The following is a 25,127-nucleotide window of genomic DNA, read 5'->3' as shown; positions in this document are numbered from 1 at the left end:
ACACAACCTGAACATCATCTCCTACGCCGACGACACCCAGCTGATCCTCTCCCTGACCAACGACCCCGCCACCGCCAGAGCCAACCTGCACGAAGGGATGAGAGACGTAGCCGAATGGATGACGACCAGCCGCCTGAAACTGAACTCAGACAAGACGGAGGTCCTCATCCTGGGCTCCACGCCCTCCGCCTGGGACGACTCCTGGTGGCCCCCCGCCCTGGGCACCGCACCCAAACCAACAGACCACGCACGCAACCTGGGCTTCATCCTGGACTCCTCCCTCTCCATGACCAGACAAGTCAACGCCGTCTCCTCGTCATGCTTCAACATCCTGCGCATGCTACGTAAGATCTTCCGGTGGATCCCCACCGAGACGAGGAAGACGGTCACCCAAGCCCTCGTCACCAGCCGACTGGACTACGGCAACGCCCTCTACGCCGGAACCACTGCCAAACTCCAGAAGAGACTCCAGCGGATCCAGAACGCCTCGGCGAGACTCATCCTCGACATCCCCCGACGCAGCCACATCTCCGGACACCTGAGAGACCTGCACTGGCTCCCGGTCAACAAGAGAATCACCTTCCGGCTCCTCACCCACGCGCACAAAGCCCTACACGACCAAGGCCCGAGCTACCTCAACAACCGGATCAACTTCTACACTCCCAAGCGCCTCCTCAGATCAACCAACCACGCCCTCGCCGCCGTCCCCCGCATCCGAAGAGCGACAACAGGAGGAAGATCCTTCTCCTACCTGGCCGCCAAGACCTGGAACTCACTTCCGACCAATCTGCGCCTGACCCAAGACCACCTCTCCTTCAGGAAGAAGCTCAAGACCTGGCTGTTCGAGCAGTAGCGGCACCCCCCCCCCTCCCAGCGCCTTGAGACCCTACGGGTGAGTAGTGCGCTCTACAAATGACCTGATTGATTGACTGTTTAACGCAGACTGTGACCTGCTTCCCTCTTACCAATTTCCCTCCGTTTTATTTACCCCACAGAAATGTATTTCCCCTGATGAAGTGCGTCTAGCACGAAATGCATTGGGCATGTGGATGAACTAATAGTTATGTACATTTTCAAAAGGACAATTGATGAACTTTCACAAAAGGATGATCTGTAACTGTGTGTCTACGGTGGTCGTATGATCAAGTAACTTCGAAACGCATATTGGGCTTAACTCCCTGACTAGGAAGATCTTTACTTTACTTTACTTTACCTTTCAGAAACTGATTCACAGTAAATAAAATCAATGCATTAATTGAACTACCCTGGAATACTGTGTGAATATCTGTTTGCAAAACATTTTGATTAAATCAGTTTCGATCTTTTAGGAGGTGACTCTCCCATAAGAGTGCGACTGGCCAACCTGTCAATCCAGACAGCACCCGTTGTGCCTCTTCTTAAAGGGCCACGCTCCTCACACTTCCTCCCCCACCCCACGACAGTCTGAGAGAGGAGCCCCAGAGTTCCGTGTGTTGATGTTCCACCTAGATGTGCACCCATTCCGGGGTGTCCGGTCACCCTCAAGGTTCCAATGACAGACCGCTCTGCCCACGTGTGATATGAGCGAGCCGTCCCCTTTGGCCATGTAGCACGTGTGTGCTGTACATTATTTGTCTGATCACGTGTGTGCTCGTCCTCTTCACTGATCTGTCAGATCACCGTGCCCGCGCATCTCCCCCCTCTACTGTTCTCCACTTGTCAAAGTGCCTTTGAATCAGGTGTCGGCAAATTGCTGAACTTAAAATAGGTAATATTGAATGCTATTAGGTTTTCCTGACATACTGCCCTCAAAATCTAGCCCTGACAAATGTGCATCACAGCCTATTTCTGAGCATGGTACTTTGAACATGTAGACTTGGTCGTAGTGTTATTAAACAATGGGTTTTGGCATGATGCCCTGCCTGGAACAGTGCTGCCTTTCATGCGTTCGCAAACCAGGTCTTGTAAGTGAGTGACTCGTTGTAGATTTACCTCAAAGTCTCCATATAAGTATTAAATGGCATTCTTTATAGATACAGGTGATACGGTGCATTCATGTGGTGTTGTAACCGAAGTGCAGTGTGCAGGTCTCTCAAAAGGATGATCTGTAACTGTGTGTCTACGGTGGTCGTATGATCAAGTAACTTCGAAACGCATATTGGGCTTAACTCCCTGACTAGGAAGATCTTTACCTCTGCAACTATGGAAAGCTTTGCACAGAAGTCGTTGGATCAATCAGATGATGTACGGAGCTGGAGGTTCATGGTCCCCAGCTGGTCATCCTGTTTTTATTTTCTTTGAGAGGTTAAGTCCTTCATTATAGTTTCAAATGTCGTTTATTTGGGTTGATATATGTCTGCTGTGTGCAGTAGGGATTGGAGAGTTGCATTATCTCCCTCAGAAGGCTTCAACATGTCTGGTTTTGCAGGTAAACTATTTGATGAGCTGGCACACAACTTACCGGCAAATCGCTGCCAGGAATGCATGTGTCCTTTATTGACAGTGTTCACATTTTTTGACTATGTCACTTTCTGAACTGGTATAAAATGCATCCACCAATAGTTAGTAAAAAAGTGTTCTGGTGAGTTCCAGACCGTAATTGTCAAACAATGTTATACATACATTGTGTGAACCAACTGTATGTATGTGTGTATGTATATATCTACTGGCTATAGCCAGTAGGTAGTTATAGTTAGGCCCAACTACTACTCTCTACTACTCACACTCTAGTACTCACTCTCCACTACTCGCTCACTACTACTCACTCTACTACTCACTCTACTACTCACTCTCTACTACTCTCTACTACTCTACTACTCTCTACTACTCACTCTCTAGTACTCTCTACTACTCTACTCACTCTCTACTACTCACTACTACTCTCTACTCACTCTCTACTACTCCCTCTCTACCTCTTTCTCTACCTCTACCTCTCTACGCGCACACATATGCACATACATATGTATATATATGCATATGTATTTATATATATGTATGTGTATATATATATTTGCATACATACATATATAAACATATATATATGTATATCTGCATATCTATATAAATACAAATATGAATGCATGCATACAAATACATATATGCATATATGTACATATGTATCTGCATATGTGTGCGCGTAGAGAGAGGTGGAGAGGTAGAGAGTAGTAGAGAGAGTGGAGAGTGAGTAGAGAGTAGTAGTGAGTAGTACATATGCATGTTATGTACATGAATGTTTGAAAAACACTAATAAAAGCAAAGCTAAAAAGCCACCTAATTACAAACAGAATTGCTTTAACTTAAATGAAGGCGAGACCTATCGCATTTTCAATGCTTGTTGTCATTGGTAATGTGGGCATTGTTGATTACTCGAAGGGTTGAAATCTCTGTACTGCAGTGTGGTTCCATTTGCATCGGTTTCAAACATTATGTCAAGACCTTACCAATGTTTGCATGCCTTCAGGGAACAAAGGAGTGCTCCTTGCAGTCATAGCCTGCGTGTTGCTGGAACATTGTACCTGCACCATCCAGACGGTTCTGGCATCTCCATGCTCCCGGTGAACTGGCGGTGTGTTTTGCAAGTTGCCTGGAGCCACCTGTGTTAAAAGTGACAGTGTGATCCTGGGATCCTGCATGTAACACGATCCCCCACATGCATCATTGTGACATTTTGCACTTCTTAATTTGCGAAAAATAAGGAATCGGAAATTAAGAAGTGCAAAATGCTATGCATCATTATTTTCGGTATTCATTTGTGATTCGGTAAAAATCGCAATTTTTACCGAATCCCAAATAAATACCGAATTCTTAAGTACATTTTCGCAATTCCCATTGATTCCTATGGGCCAAAAGGCCCATAGGAGTCAATGGGAAGGCAGTAGCAAATTGCGAGTGGCACTTTGAAAATTTCATGGGTGCAGGGGGGGGTCCAAAGGACCCCCCCATGCACCCCTGAAATGTATTTTTCGCATCATGTTTCACACACACATGTCCTAAGGACATGTGTGTGTGAAACATGAATGTTGAAAAAAAAACATTTTCAGCATTTAAAACACTTTTTCCAAATTTACCGAGTGGTTCAACCACTCGGTAAATTTGACACCCTAATTGCGATTTTGCACTTTTGAAATTAATGATGCATTGCTTTTAAGAAATCGCACATCTGCGACTTCTTAAAAGCACCCGCAATTTTAGAACTCGCAAAAATGCTACGAATTCTAAAATTGCTTCATGCCTCCCAAAAAGCACTTTTGGAATCGCAAACGGCCGATTTTAAGGAATCGCACCGTTTGCGACTCCAAAAATGCTTGATGCATGTGGGGGGATGATGTCAAAACTAGGCTTCTTTGGCTATCTTGAATCAAAAGCCATGTCTTTCTGGAAGAAAAGAAATCTGGACAAGCGTTATAACCAACCCTGCTCAAGATGGTGGATTAACCATAGAACAATTACAAGAGAAAAACAAGCATTGGCATAGCCAATAGGTCTCGCCTTTGGGACCTTATAAGTGTTTAGCCATGCAATACTTGATGTTGTTGCACCAAGGATATTGTACTGGATAACTAAACACTTATATGGTCCCAAAGGCGAGACCTATTGGCTATGCCAATGCTTGTTTTTTTTAAAGGAAAAGCAGTGCTATCATGCTCCGGCTGCCACTTAGAGGTGTAGAAAGAGAGGTGTGTAGAGAGAGGGAGAGAGAGAGAGAGAGAGAGAGAGAGAGAGAGAGAGGTGTTTAGAGAGTGGGGTATAGAGAGGTGAGTAGAGAGAGGGGTAGAGAGTTGGATAGAAAGGTGCAGAGAGGGGTGTAGAGAGAGGGGTGTAGAGAGAGGTCTAGAGAGGTAGAGAGAGGTAGAAAGAGGTAGAGAGAGAGAGGTAGAGAGAGGTAGAGAGAGGTAGAGAGGTGTAGAGAGAGGTAGAGGTAGAGGTAGAGATAGAGAGAGATAGAGGTAGAGAGGAGAGGTGTTTAGAGAGAGAGAGGTGTGTAGAGAGAGGTGGGTTGAGAGGGGTGGGTAGAGAATTGTGTAAAGAGAGTTGTGTAGAGAGAGGTGAGTAGAGAGAGGGGTAGAGAGAGGGGTAGAGAGAGGGGTAGAGAGAGGTGGTAGAGAGAGGGGTAGTGAGTTGGATAGAGAGGGTTAGAGAGTAGGGTGTAGAGAGAGGGGTGTAGAGAGAAGGGTGGAGAGAGGTAGAGAGAGGTAGAAAGAGGTAGAGAGAGGTAGAGAGAGAGAGGTAGCGAGAGAGGTAGAGAGAGGTAGAAAGAGGTAGAGAGAGAGAGGTAGAGAGAGAGGTGGAGAGAGAGGTAGAGAGAGGTGTAGAGAGGTAGAGAGGTGTAGAGAAGTAGAGAGAGATGTAGAGAGAGGTAGAGGTAGAGGTAGAGAGGAGAGGTGTTTAGAAAGTGAGAGAGAGGTGGGTAGAGAGAGGTGGGTAGAGAGAGGTGTGTAGAGAGATATGGGTAGAGAGAAGTGGGTAGAGAGTTGTGTAGAGAGAGTTGTGTAGAGAGAGTTGTGTAGAGAGAGTTGTATAGAGAGAGGTGTGTAGAGAGAGGTGTGTAGAGAGAGGTGAGTAGAGAGAGGGGTAGAGAGAGGTGGGTAGAGAGAGGGGTAGAGAGAGGGGTGGAGAGTTGGATAGAGAGGGTTAGAGAGTAGGGTGTAGAGAGAGGGGTGTAGAGAGAAGGGTGGAGAGAGGTAGAGAGAGGTAGAAAGAGGTAGAGAGAGGTAGAGAGAGAGAGGTAGCGAGAGAGGTAGAGAGAGGTAGAAAGAGGTAGAGAGAGAGAGGTAGAGAGAGAGGTGGAGAGAGAGGTAGAGAGAGGTGTAGAGAGGTAGAGAGGTGTAGAGAAGTAGAGAGAGATGTAGAGAGAGGTAGAGGTAGAGGTAGAGAGGAGAGGTGTTTAGAAAGTGAGAGAGAGGTGGGTAGAGAGAGGTGGGTAGAGAGAGGTGTGTAGAGAGATATGGGTAGAGAGAAGTGGGTAGAGAGTTGTGTAGAGAGAGTTGTGTAGAGAGAGTTGTGTAGAGAGAGTTGTATAGAGAGAGGTGTGTAGAGAGAGGTGTGTAGAGAGAGGTGAGTAGAGAGAGGGGTAGAGAGAGGTGGGTAGAGAGAGGGGTAGAGAGAGGGGTGGAGAGTTGGATAGAGAGGGTTAGAGAGTAGGGTGTAGAGAGAAGGGTGGAGAGAGAGGTGTAGAGAGAGAGGTAGAGAGAGGTAGAAAGAGGTAGAGAGAGGTAGAGAGAGGTAGAGAGAGAGAGGTATGGAGAGAGAGGTAGAGAGAGGTAGAGAGAGGTTTAGAGAGGTAGAGAGGGAGACAGAGATGTAGAGAGAGGTAGAGGTAGTGAGAGGTAGAGAGGTGTAGAGAGATAGAGAGAGGTAGAGGTAGAGAGGTAGAGAGGGAGAGGTAGAGAGGTAGAGGTAGAGAGAGAGGTAGAGAACTAGAGGTAGAGAGCGAGAGGTAGAGAGGGAGGTAGAGAGAGGTAGAGTGGGAGGTAGAGAGAGGTAGAGTGGGAGGTAGAGAGAGGTAGAGAGAGGTAAAAAGAGGTAGAGAGAGAGAGAGGTAGAGAGAGAGGTAGAGAGAGGTAGAAAGAGGTAGAGAGAGGTAGAGAGAGAGAGGTAGAGAGAGAGGTAGAGAGGTAGAGCGAGGTAGAGAGAGTTAGAGATAGAGGTAGGTAGAGGTAGAGAGGAGAGGTGTTTAGAGAGTGAGAGAGAGGTCTGTAGAAAGAGGTGGGTAGAGAGAGGTGTAGAGAGAGTTGTGTAGAGAGAGGTGTGTAGAGAGAGGTGGGTAGAGAGAGGGGTAGAAAGAGGGGTAGAGAGTTGGATAGAGAGGGTTAGAGAGTAGGGTGTAGAGAGAGGGGTGTAGAGAGAAGGGTGGAGAGAGGTGTAAAGGGAGAGGTAGAGAGAGGTAGAGAGAGGTAGAGAGAGAGGTAGAGAAAGGTAGAGAGCGAGAGCGAGAGGTAAAGAGAGGTAGAGAGGGAGGTAGAGAGGTCTAGAGGGAGGTAGAGAGAGGTAGAGAGGGAGGTAGAGAGAGGTAGAGAGAGGTAGAGAGGGAGGTAGAGAGAGGTAGAGAGAGGTGAGCCAAGTGCACCTTTCCTACCGAGACCGACCCATTCAGGTCCGTACTGCCCTTCCCTGTGATCTCCCCTCGCTCACTGGAGGCCAAAGGCCCTATCCATAAAAGCAGCACCGCTCCAGGCACACACACCAGGGGCAAGGATGGTGAACCCGCCGATGGTGGCGAGAACTTCAGGGCTAAACCCCCCTCCCCCTCTCACCCCGCCCCAACACAACCCCCAGTCAAACTTTGATTGCAGGTCTAGTGCACCAAGGTGGGCAACAAGGGTAATCCCTGGCTAGTGTACTCCTGTGACCACATCTGCTGGAAGGGAAACATGCTTTACCGCGTAACCATTACAACGCGGTATGGTTACATCGTGGTTTTAACAACGCAAGTCGTTACCACGACTTGCACTAGAGGGCGCTCTAGACTAAGGAATAGTGTGAATTACTATTCCAACACCTTCCCTACTGTACGTAGACTGGAGTTGGAATAGTAATTCACATTATTCTTTAGTCCAGCGCCCTACAGCGCTAGTCGATGTAATGATCGACTTGCGTTGTTAAAACCGCGATGTAACATACCGCGTTGTGGTGGTCCGCGTTGTATCATCATACATCCCTGCTGGAGACCTTCTTGTTTTAAGGAAAAACACTTTGCATTCTGGAACTTGTAGATTAGGTATATGAAGCCGAGTACAGTTGACAACATGGCGAAGCTGTCACAATTTAACATGAGGCCTAATGGCGAGTTTGTGCTCCTTGACAGGTGAACAACCTTTACAACGCAACTTTTACCACGCAGTGCCTTTACGGCGCAACTTTTACAACGCAAACCATTACAACGCATTGCGCTGGGGGGCGCTCTAGGATAGGGAATAGGTTTAATTTACTATCCAACACCTTCCCTACTATCGAGTTGGAATAGTAAATTAAACAATTCACTATCCAGCGCCCCAAAGCACTATGCGTTGTAAAGGCATGCGTTGTAAAAACAGCGTTGTAAAGGCATGCGATGTAAAAGCATGCGTTGTAATGTCATACATCCCCCTTGACAGGTTCATCAATTTACTACTGTTCCTAATGCAGCAGGAGTGTTGGTCAGCGTGACAGGGAAGTTTATGCGGGAGATTGTGCACACGTCTGGGGTTTGCCTGACAGAGGACGTGACTGCATTTTCTGTACCTACTGTAGCTGTACCAGGCTTTCTGAACCCACTCTTGTCCATCCCGTGCCCACCGGTGACTGCACTTGTTGTCTTTTCTCACCCATATGCTTCCCCATGTAAGGGCACCTCATGCCTGTCTAGAGCCACTTATGAGTACAACAGCAGCTGCCCTGAACCCACATCCCTGTCAGAGCAGATTTGCGATTTCAACTTCTACTTATCTACCTTTCATGGCTGCCTGCAGCATCTGGCTGCACCCCCTCAGACCTTTTTAAGAAATATAACTCTCAGTGTCATAATGTGTGCATCAAGTGTGTTTACTGTGTCCATGGGTAAAATACATGATCATTTACAATGCCAATTGCTCTAACTCAAGCAAATGCAAGACCTATTGCATTTGCAATGCTTGTCATTAATCTTTTCAAGTGGAACTGTCTTTTTAAATCCTGCCTCTGGCTTTTCACCTGCTTCACTCCTTCCCTCTCCACAAATAAATCCATTACAACCTGCTCCACAGGCAAGACCTCAGTAAATTAGATATAAATGCCAAGAGTCCACAGGTTTGGAACCTGAGTGGGTTCGAACCTAAATCCCTGGGTAACAGCTCTGAGAATAGAGAATATGGACTCTAAGAGTATCTCACATTGTCGATTGATGTGCGGTACTGACACCAAATGAGTGAGACCAAGGCTTCGGTGTTGTAAAATCCCACTCTCGTCGCCAATGTTGTAATGAAGAGAAATCACTCCAGTAGAAATCTTCCAGTCCTTTATTTACACCGCCACAACTCCCCGTCAGCGGAGTGACACAGGGTGACAGAATGTTCAGGTGACAGGGCTCTACATCATATGGGGAAGGAAGCAACCACGGGAAAAAGGAGGAAACAGGATGGGAAAAACCATGTAAGATAATTAGTATATAACACGTACCAAGAAGTTCAACTGTTCAACAAGATGTAGGTAGCACTCAGTGAGTGGCATTTGCTCCAAGAGGTGAAACTGACACTCAGTTAGGTAGACTACCGTCAATCCATGAGACTTGCTACTAAAGAGAGACTGCAAAAATGTGTGCACTCTCATCCCGTCTATAAAACCACTGTTCTCTTGTGTATGGGGCTTACACCAAATGAGTGACACTGTGCTCCAAGGGACTTAATAAACAAGTAAGAGTGTGCATACACGTATTAAAGAGTATCGGAGAAAGAGGGCACCCCTGTCTAGTCCCTCTTTTGATCTGTATCGCTTTAGTCAAATTTCCATTAACCAGGATTTTAGCAGAAGGGTTTTTCTAAATGTCCTTAATCGCTGCTAAGCATTTTTCACCCAGGTCAAAACGTTGTATTACTTTAAATAAAAAGTTCCAATTAACTCGATCAAACGCCTTGGCGGCATCGAATGTCATTACCGCCAAGGGGAACTTGGATATTAGCATGTCCCCCTACATCGGACATCTATTTTTCAAGATTGAGGCTTTGAAACCCAAAAAAAGTAGTCGAAGGTGCGGCTCCGGAGATACATAGTATTCTTTCTCGTCTGTGGGGGTGAAACCGGACCGGTAATTAAATCTCATCCTTCAGACACTTGAAGGGGTCAGAAAAAAACATCTCTCTTGATCTATATGGAGCATGTTATCTTTAAATGAGGACTACATTTTTTTTTTAAAAGAGTGTGCATAAACACGTGGGACTCACATCCAGTTAGTAAGACAGTGCTACAGATGCTGAGACTCTTATCTATTTAGAGAGACTGTACTAAGGTGTGAGACTAGCACCCAATTAGTCACACTTTTGAAGTGAGAGTCACGCACAATAAGTGAGTCTGCACTTCAAGGCGTGACACATCCTATTAGAGAAGGATGCATCTGTTCCCCTCTGCTGTTTGTCTGTGTTTTTGCCTCTTTCGCAGGCTCCCCTGTGGTCTGTGCTGTTTCACTCTGCTCACTTGTTGTGAGGTTGTGATTCTTGAGCGCCTGTACTGCGAATGCAGCTTCTGGGTCTGGCAGACTTCTGCTTCCAGGCGCTGGACATCATGTTATAATTTGTACTTATCCCTACAGTTCCTCAAATCTCTTTGGCCATGGGTTGACACTTGTATATTGTTAGTGAGCCGTCACCCTTCCCGCCTTAAGCCTGGTACCACTTCTTCAGTAACATACTTGTAGACGGCCACAGCTAGGCCTTGCACGTGGCTATGGGGCACTACAAAGAACTGATGAATTGTAGGATAGATGCACAGCATGTTTTGTTGTGGTACTCAAAGAAAAGTTTGACTCCTATTTTTTGGTGCTCCTAAAGGTGACGTCGAGGGTCCGACGGCGTCATACAACATTAGATAGAAGCGAAACTAGAAGACCTCTGGTTTCATCCCTTTGGGGCACACATTTTTGTTGTCCTTCCTGTTAGAAAAAGACTTCCACTCTGTTATTTGTTAGTTCATAAATGTCTTTTTAATTAGTTTTGGTCTCGGATCTGCTTTTCAACATCATTTCATTGTCATATGAGTTTTAACTTCGTAAACTTCAGGCAATGTCTTTTCTAAATATCCAATGCATTTCGGGCATTATTATTATGCCCTTCATCAGGGAATCGACACTGTAAAAATAATATGGTAACAATTACAATGCTGATTTATAGTAACTGTGAATCACAAACACTGCAGGAAAATCAGTTGCATAATATCAGTACATTATGGAACGTTACGGATTCGGTGCTATCCGTGGTTCTTCTAGGGTTATTGTGTGTGCACTAGTGAGGTTCAATGGCATTCAGAACGAAAAAATGAAAAAAACGTAGTATCACTTACAAGCCTTTCCTCACGGGTGTGTTTACATCTGTAAGAAAGCGTGAAAGGCACGATCAGCAATGTTGTATAAGCGTTTCTATCGAGCGTTAAGAATTCGTCCGACCATGTCGGCTATTGGGGACTGACCTGTGGTGTTGATTTGGCGTGCTTCGATCTGTTGAAAATCTTCTACAACGTCGGCACAGATGAGATCTGGCCGCGTTTTGATATTTTTGAATAAAGTTCCGGTCATGTGACCATGAACATGGTCAATAGACTATCGGTGTCTTGTGTTGATGTATTAGGTTAAATAGCTGTTCGTGTTTGTTGAAATCACGTCCTAGTAGCGTGATTTAATAGAATCTTAGGTGAACAGATGGTACAGACTTGTGGCAAAAAATGGTACTAGAAATTAAAAAAATACGTAATGCAAAAACGTGTTAAGACTTTAAAAAATAAACCGGTCGGGGCTGAGACGACCCGGGTAGGGCTTGAACTCTGGGTTCGGGTGTGTGGCTATTGCATGCTCTATTCATCGAGCTGTCTCGGTGTTCTGGAAATATGTGGATGAAACATGTGTATGAAGTGAGATGTGATGAAGCATGTATTAAAGTGTATGTGAAGGTTATGTGAACAAACACAGTATTAACAAGGTACGGTCATTGGAGCAATTATTTACAGGTAACATGGCAGTTCAATTCTTTCATTTAAGCCTGTCGGCTTTTGGGTGGACAGTTTTTGGATCCAATAGTTCTCTCTTCTGAGAAGGTGCTTAGTATTGTCTCTCCCCTCTATTTTCTGTATGGTTTCAAGTATGACAAACTTTATCTGTGAGATGTTGTGGTGTTCTTCTACAAAATGCGCCGACAAAGCTGATTTGGTGTTTTTCAACCGAATGTTGGATTTGTGTTCTGTTAGTCGTACTTTGATGCGTCGTTCTGTCTTGCCGACATACATCTTTCCACAAGGACATCTTATTCCATAGATCAAATTGCTGGTATCACATGTTGCGTTTACCTTGAGTTTAATAGAGTAACCCTTCATTGGAATGAAACGAAATTACTAACACCTAGAGTGAAACCAGAACAAACACGGACAGTAGTGGTTTCAAAATTCTCAACAGCCAGCAAGAAATACAAAAATGTCATTTTGAAACATTGGCCAATATTGAACATGGAACCTGATTTCAAACATATTTTCAACCAGACACCAATATTCGCATTCACACGACAAAGAACCTGGGTGAAATTCTACAGAACAAACCCCCAAAAACGATAGTGTTTTCTGGGACCAAACCCTGTCTCAACTGCGGCAATTGCAACAGTCTCAACTGCGGCAATTGCAACAGTATAATAAGAGGAAACTCAATCAATCACCCAATGAAGGGTTACTCTATTAAACTCAAGGTAAACGCAACATGTGATACCAGCAATTTGATCTATGGAATAAGATGTCCTTGTGGAAAGATGTATGTCGGCAAGACAGAGCGACGCATCAAAGTACGACTAACAGAACACAAATCCAACATTCGGTTGAAAAACACCAAATCAGCTTTGTCGGCGCATTTTGTAGAAGAACACCACAACATCTCACAGATAAAGTTTGTCATACTTGAAACCATACAGAAAATAGAGGGGAAAGACAATACTAAGCACCTTCTCAGAAGAGAGAACTATTGGATCCAAAAACTGTCCACCCAAAAGCCGACAGGCTTAAATGAAAGAATTGAACTGTCATGTTACCTGTAAATAATTGCTCCAATGACCGTACCTTGTTAATACTGTGTTTGTTCACATAACCTTCACATACACTTTAATACATGCTTCATCACATCTCACTTCATACACATGTTTCATCCACATATTTCCAGAACACCGAGACAGCTCGATGAATAGAGCATGCAATAGCCACAACACCCGAACCCAGAGTTCAAGCCCTACCCGGGTCGTCTCAGCCCCGACCGGTTTATTTTTTAAAGTCTTAACACGTTTTTGCATTACGTATTTTTTTAATTTCTAGTACCATTTTTTGCCACAAGTCTGTACCATCTGTTCACCTAAGATTCTATTAAATCACGCTACTAGGACGTGATTTCAACAAACACGAGCAGCTATTTAACCTAATACATCAACACAAGACACCGATAGTCTATTGACCATGTTCATGGTCACATGACCGGAACTTTATTCAAAAATATCAAAACGCGGCCAGATCTCATCTGTGCCGACGTTGTAGAAGATTTTCAACAGATCGAAGCACGCCAAATCAACACCACAGGTCAGTCCCCAATAGCCGACATGGTCGGACGAATTCTTAACGCTCGATAGAAACGCTTATACAACATTGCTGATCGTGCCTTTCACGCTTTCTTACAGATGTAAACACACCCGTGAGGAAAGGCTTGTAAGTGATACTACGTTTTTTTCATTTTTTCGTTCTGAATGCCATTGAACCTCACTAGTGCACACACAATAACCCTAGAAGAACCACGGATAGCACCGAATCCGTAACGTTCCATAATGTACTGATATTATGCAACTGATTTTCCTGCAGTGTTTGTGATTCACAGTTACTATAAATCAGCATTGTAATTGTTACCATATTATTTTTACAGTGTCGATTCCCTGACGAAGGGCATAATAATAATGCCTGAAATGCACTACAAAGAACTGCACGTACACAGCCAGTATGGGGTAAGCCGGAAAGACCCCGAGCGGTCTTCCGTATTCTTTATTTATACCCCGGCGCGAGCCCGCCCCGGGGTATGCGTGGCTGCGTGAAAGATTGATACAAAGTATGAGAGAGTCCGGGTGGCTCTCTACATCCCTCCTTCAATTTAGTCAGTTCCTTCAGCCCAGCCTTTGTCTCAAGGCGATATCAATGCAAAGTCTCTGAATATTTGGCTGGGCCCTGGGTTGGGTCGCAGGTTGTATCTTTGACTGTGGGTGCAGGGGGATGCCGCTACCCCTGCCGGGGTCGCGTTCATACTTTCATCTCGGGCCTCCACGCTGGGTTCGTTCGGGGTGTTCCTGTGATCTCGGCCGGCCACCTGCGGGGATGTGAGCCGATCTTGCGTGGCCATCGACGATCCAGCTTGTGACCTTTCCAGCTCCGGACCCTCACAGTCTTCCACATCGTGTTCTTCACCCGTTCTTTGAACCTCTCCGGGTCCTCTCACTTTCTTAAAGCACGAGACGTTGCGGGTAACCACCTGACCACCCCGTCGGGCGGTAACCATGGTGCCCCGAACTGCTTCCACCTTCCATACTTCAGGTTCAGATGGGGTTCTGAATTTCCACTCCGGGTGACGGTCTCGGACCACGACGGAGTCACCCACATGTAGACTCGGTTCTTGTGCATGTCGCGCCTCACTTGCTTTTTGATTTGTCTCTCGCCTCCGCGCTTGAATCGCTTCCTCATTTCTGTCTTCTGGTACCCAGGTGTGGTTAGCCGGAATACTGTCTCGAGGCGCTCTTCGGAATAGGATGTGTGCTGGGGCGCACTTCGTGGTGCTATGTGGCGTCTGTCTGTAGGCTCCAAGGAATTGATCCAGGGCGATTTCAGGATCTTCTCCGCTGTCTATCGCAATCCTTAGAGCACGATTAATGGTTCTCATCAGTCTTTCTACTTCCCCGTTCGCCTGGGGCCATAGGGGGGTAATCTTCCGGTGTGTGATTTGGAGGTTCTGGAGATAGTTTTGGAATTCTCGCCCCTGGAAAGGGGGCCCATTGACTGACTTGATTTCTTCCGGAAATCCCATGGTAGCAAAGATTCGATTCAGGGCCTTCTTGACATGGGGAAATGCCGTGGACGGTATCACTTCCACGATCGGGAACTTGGAGAAGGAGTCTATTAGGACAAGTGTGTGTCGGCCATTAGGAAAACTTCCAAAGTCAATGCTAAGGTGAGTCCACGGAGTCTGGGGAGCTTTCTCCGTTCTCACCGGTGCTGGTGCGGGGTTGCTGCCGGTAATGGTGCAGGCATGACATGAGCATACCATCTCGTCCACTCTGTTGTCCATGGTGGGGAACCAGACCTTACTCCTCAGGCGCGCCTTTGTTTTTGCCATCCCCTGATGCCCCACATGTGCAAGCTCAAGGACCTTGGTTTGGAGAGCCTTGGGTATTACAATTAGATGTCCCCGGAGGATGATTCCTTCGTCCCCTACGCTTAGTTCATTCCTGATCTGCCACAATTGCTGGCGGGTGTGACTAACTTCTGCTCTCAGGCTTTGTGCCCCATCCAGGAAGTGAGCCCATCGATTTCCTTCCAGAGCGTGCCGGACCCTGGACAGCGTTTCATCCTGTGCGGTTGCCTCTCCAATCTCGGTCAGCGTCATTGTTTCCGGGCATGCGGCATGCGAAATCATGTGGATGAAGCCCTCTGCTACAGTTCCCTCTTCCAACGGACGGATCGTGCTGGTGACATCTGGGTGTCGTGAAAGGTAGTCCGCGGGGTTGTGGGACCCTGGTCGATAGATGATTTTGAAATTGTATCCCTGTAATTGGACTGCCCAGCGCTCTATCCGGGGGGGGGTGCGAGCCTGGCAGACCCTGCAAAGAGAGGCAGTAGAGGTTTGTGGTCCGTTATTACGCTGAATTCTTGGCCGCACAGATATAAGTGGAAATGTCGGCAGGCCCACTTTATTGCGAGGGCTTCGCGCTCGATCTGCGCATATCTGGTTTCAGTGTCTGACAAGGCTTTGCTGGCATAAGCCAGTGGCTTCCACACGTCTGATCCGTGCTCTTGCAGGAGCACCGCTCCCAGTCCAACCGGACTGGCGTCGACTATCAGCTCCGTTTTCCGGCGGGGTTGGAAGTAGGCCATTACGGCGGTGTCTAAGAGATTTGCCTTTATGTCCTGAAACGCCTTGTTAGCCGCCACTGTCCATTCCCATTTGTGATCTTGTCTCGTGAGCGCTCTTAAGGGTTCTGCCAGAGCTGCTAAGTTTGGGATGAAGCGGCCACAGTAAGTGGCCATTCCCAGGAAGTTCCGCACTTCAGTAGGGTTCCTCGGGGTGCTAGCGGCCTTGATTGCCTCGGCTTTCTTGGGATCGACCCTCAGGCCTTCTCTCGTGAAGGTGTACCCAAAGAAGTCTATGGACTCTTGGTAAAAGGAGCACTTCGACTGATGTAACGTCAGGCCACTGTCTACGAGTCGCTTGAGGGTCGCCCTCAGGTGTGCATGGTGTTCCTCTAGAGTCGCAGAATAGACCAGAATGTCATCGCTCAGGTTAATCACCCTACTCAAACCTGACAGCACCTCGCGTATGGCATTTTGAAATACTTCCGCGGCCGAGGACACTCCAAAGCTCAACCGCTTATACCTCCGTAATCCGACATGGGTGGAGAAGGTGGTGATGTATCGGCTCGCGGAATCTAGTTCGAGCTGATGGTATCCCGAGTTGAGGTCTAACTTCGAGAACCACTTTGCCCCATTCAGGTCAGCCACTATATCGTCCATAGTTGGGGTGATGTGTCGCTCCCTTTTGACGGCTACATTGGGCAGCCTCATGTCCACGCATAATCTGATGGCACCGGGTTGTTTCGGCTTAGGTGCCACTACCAACGGGGACACCCATGGTGTCGGGCCCGACACTTTTTCTATCACTCCCAGGTCTTCCAGCTTCTGGAGTGCTGCTTCGACTTGGGGTCTCAAATTGAAAGGGACTCGCCTGTGCCTCAGGGCCACAGGCCGCACTGATGCGTCGATGTGAAGCTTTACCTTTTTACCTTTCGGTTTCCCCAGGCCACGAAACAGTTCCAGGAATTCCTTCAGCAGAGTGTCTGCATGGGCCTGGTGTACTTGGTTTGCGAAGAATACCAGTCCTAAGTCTTCTGCAGTGTGGCAGCTTAGTAGAGTGCCCTTCTTTCCTTCAGTGATGTGAAACCGGGTTTTGGTGGAGTATTCCCCATTCACAACTGTTGTCTCTATGACCCCTCTCAATGGGAGCGGATCCGTCCCCCCGTAGGTGTATATCCGTGCACTGGAGGTTGCAAGAGGGGGTTTTGGCATCATCTTCTGGTATTGGTCTGAGTCCATGACATTCACCGATGCTCCAGTGTCTATGAGAGCTTTGACTTCAGTGCCATCTATGGAGACGGAGCACATGGGCGGCGGTCTTTTCCGTGTCGACACCCTGCTGACGTACGAGATGACGTAGACTTCGTCATCACTGTCATCTTCATACCTCGGTCGTCTCTCTTGTGCTTGGTTGTCTGGGGGATATGGCTCCTGGTCTATCGACAGTTGTCGGACTCGTCGCGCCATGCTCTTGGGTCTCGGGCCTGCCGGCCGATATTTCCCGCCGCGGCACACTGCTGCAAAGTGATTCAGGCGACCGCACTTCAGGCATGTCTTTCCTTTTGCCCCACAGGTGGCGGTCGCAGGGTGATCTTCACCGCAGTAGTCACACTGATTCCCTCGCGTATTTGCGGTACGCTGGCGATATCCTGGCGGTCTCTTTTGGATGGCCTCTATCTTCTCCTCCTTGACGGTCGGCTGTGTTCGAACCTGGGTTGATGCGGTCACCGGTGTTCTCAAAGCCACATCCATTTCTTCTGCTCTTGCATCCGAAAGTTCGTGGGAGCGCGCTAAGACCAAGATTTCGTCTAATGAGATTCCGGGTTGTCGGAGTATGAGCTTCCTTAGTAGTTTGGACCGGCACTCTACTATGATTTGGTCTCTAATTTCTTCTCTCGGGTTAGTGAATGGGCAGGAGCGTGCCAGCCGTCGCAGCCTTGCATGGAACATGTCCACTGACTCCGAGTCAGTTTGCCAAGCTCTCTTAAATTTGAACTTTTCGAAATCGTGGTTTAGTTGTGGGTCGAAATGTGCGTCAAGCGCAGCGACCGCTGCATCATAGTCGTCTTCCACCCCCGTGTTAGGGAGCGTCTCGAAGAGATCATAGATTTCAGGTCCTCCATACAGGATGAGGAGCGATCGCTTGACTGTCCCGTCATTCTCCCTGGTGCCTTTAAAGTAGAGATTGAGCCTTCCCACCCATGCCTTCCACCGTGACGCAGCTGTGGATGGGTCCGCCGCATCGCTGAATGGGGGAATCGGGGCTGCACCGACATGTAGGTGGCTGGGTGGCGGCAGCGCGGCCGCAGCAGCTTGATTCTGAGCAGGGATTTGGGCTTGGGCAGGAGGCAGTTGCGCAGGTGGTGCAGGTTGGTTCTGGCCGCCTCCCGCTGGACCAGCCCCCGGCGCTACGACAGACATGGCTGTGCTTTACCTCTTCTGCGCGCTTCTCCGGGCTATTGAGCCAACTCGGGCGAGCTGAGTCGGCTTTTCCACACGTGGAACTGTGCGCACCGTCTCCTTTGGCTGCCGTGTGCGCTGTCCCCTTCTCTGCATGTAGTGTCTGTATGTTGTATTCGTGACTTTTCTTTTGACTTTCTGCGTACCCCGCCAGGCTTCTGCAGATGATGGGAGCGACCCTGCGCAAGGTCAGGCCGCCAGGCTGGACTCAGCGTCCTATGGGGTCACGGTGCAGCGCTGACTTGGGGCAGGCCGGTATCTTAACTTGGATGTGCCAATGCTTGATGAGCTCACTGCCACTTCTCCTTTGCCGGCAGATGCGGTACAGCAGACGTCACCACTAGGGCCCACACGCTCGCGAGAGACAGCGAGGTGAATTGACCTGTCCCACTGCTCTTGGGGATCGGCGGCACACAGCGTGTCAGTGTGCCCCCCTCTGGGGCCTCGGCCGTGTGGCCGGATCGTGCCGTAGTCAGGCGCGCACGAGTCTTCGCGCCGCTGGGGGCGCACCACACGAGCAGGGAGAGCAGCCTGGGGCGCACGTGGAGCACATTCGCAAGACTCACCCTACCGCTCCTGCAGGGCCCGGCGAGTCCCGCCAGCCGAAAGCACTTCCAGCGGGAAGACGCGTGGGCGGGCCTCGAGCCTGGGCCGGGCTGGACAATGGACTTCGTCGCGGGTTTAGGCGCCGCGACTGAGACTCCAGCAGCGTGCTACACCTCGGCATGGAGAGCCGTGAGCAGGCAGGCGTGGATTCACAACCGCCTCGTCGCCAATGTAGACAGCCACAGCTAGGCCTTGCACGTGGCTATGGGGCACTACAAAGAACTTCACGTACACAGCCAGTATGGGGTAAGCCGGAAAGACCCCGAGCGGTCTTCCGTATTCTTTATTTATACCCCGGCGCGAGCCCGCCCCGGGGTATGCGTGGATGCGTGAAAGATTGATACAAAGTATGAGAGAGTCCGGGTGGCTCTCTACATCACTCAGACCTCTTCACGATCACTAATTTAACCCAATTCTCTAAAAGTCAGTCAATTCACATGTGATACTCGCTCAGCAACTTGTCTCACACCACCAGTGTATCTCTACAGACTCCCACATTAGAAGACACACAGATGTGACTCTTCACATGATCTGTGTGTGTCTGTGCAAGATAATTAGGCCTTTGTGTTTTGAAGAAACCATGTTGGCTTGATTGACAGGGCAGAGACATCCTTTCCAGGTGCCCTGTGTATTTTTTGTTTTATTAATTTAATGCGATTTTTTATAGCGCGAACATTACCCGAAGGTGTCAGAGCGCTTTACATAAGAACCAGTTGCGATACATAAGGATTTAGGATTACATGAGTTACATAAAAGATACAAACGGGAAAAATTGCAAATGTACACGTTGTAAAGTCACACAAAGAAGAGATAGAAACAGAAAAAAATTGCAAATGTACAAGTTGTAGAGTCACACAAGGTGGAGATACAAACTGAAAAAAAGAAGCAAATGTACAAGTTGTAAAGTCACTCAAGGAAGAGATACAAATGGATGTCTCCATTTGTTGTCACGTTGTCTCCACCCAGACACTAGCAGTATGGCTGTGTTTCATACTAAATCTTGAAAACGAACCTGCAGTTCCCAGGACACATGCGCTCTAGGCTCAGAGGTAGGGTCGAGCTGCAGGCTTCACAGCCTGCGGGGACTGGGTACCCATGTCTTTTGTCTTTCAATGCATGCGTACCTCAGTGTGTGTCGCCAGTGTATTTGTGTGGCCTGTGTGCAAATGTGTATGTGTGCTGTGTCCGCATTTGCGTGTTTGCATGCATATTTTGTGCACGTATGTACTACTCTGCCCGACTCCTCATCTGTGTGCGCCCGTGCACGCCCGTGCGCGTGCTGGAGACCGTCCAAGCTGCCCGGGGAAGATGGCGGCGCGCGGGATCCCCCGAGCACAGCCTGTCGCCAAAAATACACGTCCCCCCTCCCTGAGCTCATTAATGGAGCACACACAATGCGAAGGGCTCGGCCTCTAATCGCTCCGGAGAGTAAAGCTGCATTAGAGTGATTATTAGGGAGGGAGGGGGTGGGGCTGCAGGAGATGCAGCGAGAGGTGCGTGCGTGCGGGGGAGGGGGAGGGGGGGCTAGCACAAGGCTTGCGTGCAGTGGCGGAGGCCTGCATCGGTGCATCCCCAGGGGCTCCCATAGGCCCGACCATTTCACTTGAACATGCATTGTATTGTATTGTATTGCATTTATATAGCGCTTACGCGTCGAAGCGCTTTTTCGGCGGGTAGCACGCTACTCCGGGACCCATAGAGGATTAGTGTTGAATTAGTATAGTGAAACATGCAAGTACATTTTAAGTGGTGGATAGGTTAGTCAGTTATTTGGATTTGGAATGATAGCAGAAGGATAGAGGAGGAAAAGGGTTTGTATTTATATAGCGCTTGTTGACGGACACTATTCAGGAAGCCCATGAAGGATTAGTGGTGAATTAATATGGTGAAATATGAAGTAATTTCAGTGGTGGATATTTAGTCAGATTATTTGGAGTAGATTACACAATTGAAGTCGCTACCATAAACTTCGAGTGCGGTCACATACACACTCCCTAGATAATAAAAGTTCATGTGTGACAAAAGTCGTGAGTTTACATTGAAGAGTTTGCTTTTTGGGAATCATTTATTCGTTTATTTGTTTCTAACAAAAGAAGTGGCAAAATATCCTGAAACATATAAATAAAATACTCATTGGCTTAGAATGTGTATGTTTTAAACTACACATAAAAATAAAAAATCGCGACCGCAACCGTCACTCGAAACCTGGGCAGGCGGCCCGCTATATCTCATCCAGCTAAATATTGTAGGAATTAATAAAAATCCTTCCTGCACCACAGTGATGGCTCCTGACACTTCACAAGAAGGTGCCCCCTGCTGGCACTGCTCTCTCGAGGCCCAGGAGCTTACAAGGGGTGGTGCGATGCTGCACTATTGGTAGCTATGCCCCTGGAGACGCTGCACTATTGGTAGCTATGCCCTGGAGACGCTGCACTATTGATAGCTATGCCCCTGGAGACGCTGCACTATTGATAGCTATGCCCATGGAGACGCTGCACTATTGGTAGCTATGCCCCTGGAGACGCTGCACTATTGATAGATATGCCCATGGAGACGCTGCACTATTGGTAGCTATGCCCCTTGAAACGCTGCACTATTGATAGCTATGCCCCTGGAGACGCTGCACTATTGGTAGCTATGCCCCTTGAAACGCTGCACTATTGATAGCTATGCCCCTGGAGACGCTGCACTATTGGTAGCTATGCCCCTTGAAACGCTGCACTATTGATAGCTATGCCCTGGAGATGCTGCACTATTGATAGCTATGCCCTGGAGATGCTGCACTATTGATAGCTATGCCCTGGAGACGCTGCACTATTGGTAGCTATGCCCCTGGAGACGCTGCACTATTGGTTGCTATGCCCCTGGAGTTGCTGCACTATTGGTACCTATGCCCCTGAAGACGCTGCACTATTGATAGCTATGCCCCTGGAGATGCTGCACATTTGGTAGCTATGCCCCTGGAGACGCTGCACTATTGGTGTCTATGCCCCGGGAGACTCTGCACTATTAGTTGCTATGCCCCTCGAGATGCTGTACTATTGATAGCTATGCCCCTGGAGAGGCTGCACTATTGGTAGCTATGCCCCTTGAGACGCGGCACTAGTGATAGCTATGCCCCTGAAGACGCGGCACTATTGGTATCTATGCCCCTGGAGACGCTGCACTATTGGTAGCTATGCCCTGGAGACGCTGCACTATTGGTAGCTATGTCCCTGGAGACGCTGCACTATTGATAGCTATGCCCATGGATATGCTGCACCATTGGTATCTATGCCCCTGGTGACGCAGCACTATTGGTATCTATGACCCTGGAGACGCTGCACTATTAATAGCTATGCCCATGGATACGCTGCACTATTGGTATCTATGCCCCTGGAGACGCTGCACTATTGGTATCTATGCCCCTGGAGACGCTGCACTATTGATAGTTATGCCCCTGGAGACGCTGCACTATTGGTATCTATGACCCTGGAGACGCTGCACTATTGATAGCTATGCCCCTGGAGACGCTGCACTATTGATAGCTATGCCCCTTGAAACGCTGCACTATTGGTAGCTGTGCCCTGTAGATGCTGCACTATTGGTAGCTGTGCCCCTGGAGACGCTGCACTATTGATAGCTATGCCACTGCAGATGCTGCACTATTGGTAGCTGTGGCCCTTGAAACGCTGCACTATTGATAGCTATGCCCCTGGAGACGCTGCTCTATTGGTAGCTATGCCCCTTGAAACGCTGCACTGTTGATAGCTATGCCCCTGGAGGTGCTGCATTATTGGTAGCTATGCCCCATGAAACGCTGAACTATTGGTAGCTATGCCCCTTGAAACGCTACACTATTGATAGCTATGCCCCTGGAGACGCTGCACTATTGGTAGCTATGCCCCTTGAAACGCTGCAGTATTGATAGCTATGCCCCTGGAGCCGCTGCACTATTGGTAGCTATGCTCCTGGAGGTGCTGCACTATTGGTAGCTTTGCCCCTTGAAACCCTGCACTATTGGTAGCTATGCCCCTTGAAACGCTGCACTATTGATAGCTATGCCCATGGAGACGCTGCACTATTGGTAGCTGTGCCCCTTGAAACGCTGCACTATTGATAGCTGTGCCCCTGGAGGTGCTGCACCATTGGTAGCTATGCCCCTGGAGGCGCTGCACCATTGGTAGCTATGCCCCTGGAGACGCTGCACTATTGGTAGCTATGCCCCTGGAGACGCTGCACTATTGGTAGCTATGCCCCTGGAGACGCTGCACTATTGGTAGCTATGCCCTGGAGACGCTGCACTACAGGCAGCTATGCCCCTAGACACGCTGCACTATTGGTAGCTATGCCCCTGGAGACGCTGCACTATTGGTAGCTATGCCCCTGGAGATGCTGCTCTATTGGTAGCTATGCCCCTGGAGACGCTGCACTACTGGCAGCTATGCCCCTGGAGACGCTGCACTATTGGTAGCTATGCCCCTGGAGACGCTGCACTATTGGTAGCTATGCCCTGGAGACGCTGCACTATTGGTAGCTATGCCCCTGGAGACGCTGCACTATTGATAGCTATGCCCATGGATACGCTGCACTATTGGTATCTATGCCCCTGGAGACGCTGCAGTATTGGTAGCTATGCCCCTGGAGACGCTGCACTATTGGTAGCTATGCCCTGGAGACGCTGCACTATTGGTAGCTATTCCCCTGGAGACGCTGCACTATTGATAGCTATGCCCATGGATACGCTGCACTATTGGTATCTATGCCCCTGGAGATGCTGCACTATTGGTAGCTATGCCCCTGGAGACGCTGCACTATTGATAGCTATGCCCCTTGAGACACGGTACTATTGATAGCTATGCCCCTGGAGACGCGGCACTATTGGTATCTATGCCCCTGGAGACGCTGCACTATTGGTAGCTATGCCCTGGAGACGCTGCACTATTGGTAGCTATGCCCCTGGAGACGCTGCACTATTGATAGCTATGCCCATGGATATGCTGCACCATTGGTAGCTGTGCCCCCTGAGATGCTGCACTATTGATAGCTGTGCCCCAGGAGGTGCTGCACTATTGGTAGCTGTGCCCTGTAGATGCTGCACTATTGGTAGCTGTGCCCTGTAGATGCTGCACTATTAGTAGCTGTGCCCTGTAGATGCTGCACTATTGATAGCTATGCCCCTTGAGACACTGCACTATTGATAGCTATGCCCCTGGAGACACTGCACTATTGGTAGCTATGCCCCTTGAAACGCTGCACTATTGATAGCTATGCCCATGGAGACGCTGCACTATTGATAGCTATGCCCATGGATACGCTGCACTATTGGTATCTATGCCCCTGGAGACGCTGCACTATTGGTATCTATGCCCCTGGAGACGCTGCACTATTGATAGCTATGCCCCTGGAGACGCTGCACTATTGGTATCTATGCCCCTGGAGACACTGCACTATTGGTAGCTATGCCCCTTGAAACGCTGCACTATTGATAGCTATGCCCATGGAGACGCTGCACTATTGATAGCTATGCCCATGGATACGCTGCACTATTGGTATCTATGCCCCTGGAGACGCTGCACTATTGGTATCTATGCCCCTGGAGACGCTGCACTATTGATAGCTATGCCCCTGGAGACGCTGCACTATTGGTATCTATGCCCCTGGAGACGCTGCACTATTGATAGCTATGCCCCTGGAGACGCTGCACTATTGATAGCTATGCCCCTTGAAATGCTGCACTATTGGTAGCTGTGCCCTGTAGATGCTGCACTATTGATAGCTATGCTCCTGGAGACGCTGCACTATTGATAGCTACGCCCCTGGAGACGCTGCACTATTGATAGCTATGCCCCTTGAAACGCTGCACTATTGGTAGCTGTGCCCTGTAGATGCTGCACTATTGGTAGCTGTGCCCCTGGAGACGCTGCACTATTGATAGCTATGCCACTGCAGATGCTGCACTATTGGTAGCTGTGGCCCTTGAAACGCTGCACTATTGATGGCTATGCCCAGGGAGACGCTGCACTATTGGTAGCTGTGCCCCTTCAACGCTGCACTATTGATAGCAATGCCCCTGGAGGTGCTGCACTATTGGTAGCTATGTCCCTTGAAACGCTGCACTATTGGTAGCTATGCCCCTTGAAACGCTACACTATTGATAGCTATGCCCCTGGAGACGCTGCACTATTGGTAGCTGTGCCCCTTGAAACGCTGCACTATTGATAGCTCTGCCCCTTGAAACGCTGCACTATTGGTAGCTATGCCCCTGGAGACGCTGCACTATTGATAGCTGTACCCCTTGAAATGCTGCACTATTG

This window comes from Lissotriton helveticus, chromosome 7 (assembly GCF_964261635.1).
Source record: "Lissotriton helveticus chromosome 7, aLisHel1.1, whole genome shotgun sequence".
Classification (NCBI taxonomy): Eukaryota; Metazoa; Chordata; class Amphibia; order Caudata; family Salamandridae; genus Lissotriton; species Lissotriton helveticus.
This window is presented reverse-complemented; position numbering follows the sequence as displayed.